The sequence below is a fragment of the Chiloscyllium plagiosum genome, unplaced genomic scaffold, assembly GCF_037043375.1.
Source record: "Chiloscyllium plagiosum isolate Xiang-an unplaced genomic scaffold, Cpla_swu_hap1 HiC_scaffold_39, whole genome shotgun sequence".
Classification (NCBI taxonomy): Eukaryota; Metazoa; Chordata; class Chondrichthyes; order Orectolobiformes; family Hemiscylliidae; genus Chiloscyllium; species Chiloscyllium plagiosum.
The window spans coordinates 64,359,364-64,363,464 of record NW_028270177.1 but is presented as its reverse complement, the minus strand read 5'-3'; positions in this window follow the sequence as shown (position 1 = coordinate 64,363,464).

The following is a 4,101-nucleotide window of genomic DNA, read 5'->3' as shown; positions in this document are numbered from 1 at the left end:
GTTTACTGAGCCATAAGCTGACACATTCTGCAAGCCTCCCCATGTTGGAGCGATAGTCCGGTACACTGAGCAATACACTGCCATAATCTGCACATGCTGTGCTGATAGTCCTGTTTACTGAGCCATACACTGACATAGTCTGCACAGCTCGCCATGTTGGGCAGATGGTCCGGTTTACTGAGCCATACACTGACAAAGTCTGCACAGCTCTCCATGCTGGGCTGATAGTCCGGTTTACTGAGCCATACACTGACATAGTCTGCACAGCTCTCCATGCTGGGCAGATAGACCGGTTTACTGAGCCATACAATGTCCTAGTCTGCACAGCTCTCCATGCTGGCCTGATAGTCCGGGTTATTAAGCAATACACTGAGATAGTCCGCACACCTTTCTATACTGGCCCGATAGTCCTTTTACTGAGCCATACACTGATATAGTCTGCACAGCTCTCCATGCTGTGTCCAACAGTCCGGTTTCCTGAGCCATATACTGACATAGTCTGCAGAGCTCTCCATGTTGGGCCGATAGTCCGGTTTGCTGAGACATACACTGACATAATCTGCACAGCTCTCCATGTTGGGCCGATAGTCCGGCTTACTGAGCCATACACTGACATAGTCTGCACAGCTCTCCATGCTGGGCTGATATTCCTGTTTACTGAGCCATACACAGACATGGTCTGCACCGCTCTCCATGCTGGGCAGATAGTCCTCTTTACTGAGCCATACACTGACATAGTCTACACAGCTCTATATTCTGGCCCGACAGTCCAGTTTACTGAGCCATACACTGACACAGTCTGCACAGATCCTCATGCTGGCCCGATAGTCCGGTTTACTGAGCCATACACTGAAATAGTCTGCACAGCTCCCCATGATGGCCCAATAGTCCGGTTTACTGAGCCATACAATGACACAGTCAGCACAGATCGCCATGTTGGCCTGATAGTCTGGTTTATGAGACATACACTGACATAATCTGCAGAGCTCTCCATGCTGGGCAGATTGGCCAGGTTACAGAGCCGTACACTGACATAGTCCGCACAGCTCCCACCGATGGCTCGATAGTCCAGTTTACTGAGCCATACACTGACATAGTCTGCACACATCCCCATGTTGGGGCAATAATCCGGTTCACTGAGCCATACACTGACATAATCTGCGCAGCTCTCTATGCTGGGCTGATAGTCCTGTTTACTGAGCCATACACTATCATAATCTGCACAGCTCTCCATGCTGGGCAGATAGTCCTGTTTACTGAGCCATACAGTGACATAGTCAGCACAGCTCTCCATGTTGGGCTGATATTCCTGTTTACTGAGCCATACACTGACATAGTCTGCACCGCTCTCCATGCTGGGTCCAACAGTCCAGTTTCCTGATCCATATACTGACATAGTCTGCAGAGCTCTCCATGCTGGGCAGATAGTCCGGTTTATTGAGCCATACACTGACATAGTCTACACAGCTCTATATTCTGGCCCGATAGTCCGGTTTACTGAGCCATACACTGACATAGTCTGCACAGCTCTCCATGCTGGGCTGAAATTCCGGTTTACAGAGCCATACACTGACAGAGTCTGCGCAGCTCTCCATGCTGGGCAGATAGTCTGGTTTACTGAGCCATACACTGTCCTAGTCTGCACAGCTCTCCATGCTGGCCTGATAGTCCGGGTTATTGAGCAATACACTGAGATAGTCCGAACACCTTTCCATGCTGGCCCGATAGTCCTTTTACTGAGCCATACACTGATATAGTGTGCACAGCTCTCTATGCTGTGTCCCATTGTCCGGTTTCCTGAGCCATATACTGACATAGTCTGCAGAGCTCTGCATGTTGGGCCGATAGTCCGGTTCGCTGAGACATACACTGACATAATCTGCACAGCTCTCCATGTTGGGCCGGTAGTCCGGTTTCCTGAGCCATACACTGACATAGTCTGCACAGCTCACCATGCTGGGCTGATATTCCTGTTTACTCAACCATGCACTGACATAGTCTGCGCACATCCTCATGCTGGCCCGATAGTCCGGTTTAGTGAGCCATACACTGACATGGTCTGCACAGCTCCCCATGATGGCCCAATAGTCCGGTTTACTGAGCCATACACTGACATAGTCAGCACAGCTCCCCATGTTGGCCCGATAGTCTGGTTAATGAGCCATACACTGACATAATCTGCACAGCTCTCCATGCTGGGCAGATAGGCCAGGTTACTGAGCCATACACTGACATAGTCCGCACAGCTCCCAACGATGTCTCGATAGTCCGGTTTACTGAGCAATACACTGACATAGTCTGCACAGCTCCCAACAATGGCCCGATAGTCCGGTTTACTGAACCATACACTGACATAATCTGCACAGCTATTCATGCTGTCCCGAAAGTCCGGTTTACTGAGCCATAAACTGACACATTCTGCACGCCTCCCCATGTTGGAGCGATAGTCGGGTTCACTGAGCCATACACTGACATAATCTGCACATGCTGGGCTGATAGTCCGGTTTACTGAGCCATACACTGACATAGTCTGCACAGCTCTCCATGCTGGGCTGATAGACCGGTTTACTGAGCCATACACTGACATATTCTGCACAGCTCTCCATGCTGGACAGATAGACCGGTTTACTGAGCCATACAATGTCCTAGTCTGCACAGCTCTCCATGCTGGCCTGATAGTCCGGGATATTAAGCAATACACTGAGATAGTCCGCACACCTTTCCATGCTGGCCCGATAGTCCTTTTACAGAGCCATACACTGATATAGTCTGCACAGCTCACCATGATGTGTCGAATAGTCCGGTTTCCTGAGCCATATACTGACATAGTCTGCAGAGCACTCCATGTTGGGCCGATAGTCCGGTTTGCTGAGACATACACTGACATAATCTGCACAGCTCTCCATGTTAGTCCGATAGTCCGGTTTACTGAGCCATACACTGACATGGTCTGCACAGCTCTCCATGCTGGGCTGATATTCCTGTATACTGAGCCATACACTGACATGGTCTGCACCGCTCTCGATGCTGGGCAAATAGTCCTGTTTACTGAGCCATACACTGACATAGTCTACACAGCTCTATATTCTGACCCGATAGTCCAGTTTACTGAACCATACACTGACACAGTCTGCACAGATCCTCATGCTGGCCCGATAGTCCGGTTTACTGAGCCATACACTGACACAGTCTGCACAGATCCCCATGATGGCCCAATAGTCCGGTTTACTGAGCCATACAGTGACATAGTCAGGACAGATCGCCATGTTGGCCTGATAGTCTGGTTTATGAGACATACAATGACATAATCTGCACAGCTCTCCATGCTGGGCAGATAGGCCAGGTTACTGAGCCGTACACTGACATAGTCCGCACAGCTCCCAACGATGGCTCGAAAGTCCAGTTTACTGGGCCATACACTGACATAGTCTGCACACCTGCCCATGGTGGGGCGATATATCGGTTCACTGAGCCATCCACTGACAGAATCTGCGCAGCTCTCCATGCTGGGCTGATAGTCCTGTTTACTGAGCCATACACTGTCATAATCTGCACAGCTGTCCATGCTGGGCAGATAGTCCTGTTTACTGAGCCATACACTGACATAGTCTGCACAGCTCTCCATGCTGGGCTGATATTCCTGTTTACTGAGCCATACACTGACATAGTCTGCACCGCTCACCATGCTGGGCAGATAGTCCGGTTTACTGAGCCATGCACTGACATAGTCGACACAGCTCTATATTCGGGCCCGATAGTCCGGTTTACTGAGCCATACACTGACATAGTCTGCACAGATCCTCATGCTGGCACGAAAGTCCGGGTTACTGAGCCATACACTGACATAGTCTGCACAGCTCACCATGATGGCCCAACAGTCCTGTTTACTGAGCCATACACTGACATAGTCAGCACAGATCCCCATGTTGGCCCGATTGTCTCGTTTATGACACATACACTGACATAGTCTGCACAGCTCTCCATGCTGGGCAGATAGTCCGGTTTTCTGAGCCATACACTGACATAGTCTGCACAGCTCTCCATGCTGGGCAGATAGTCCCGTTTACTGAGCCATACACTGACATAGTCTACACAGCTCGA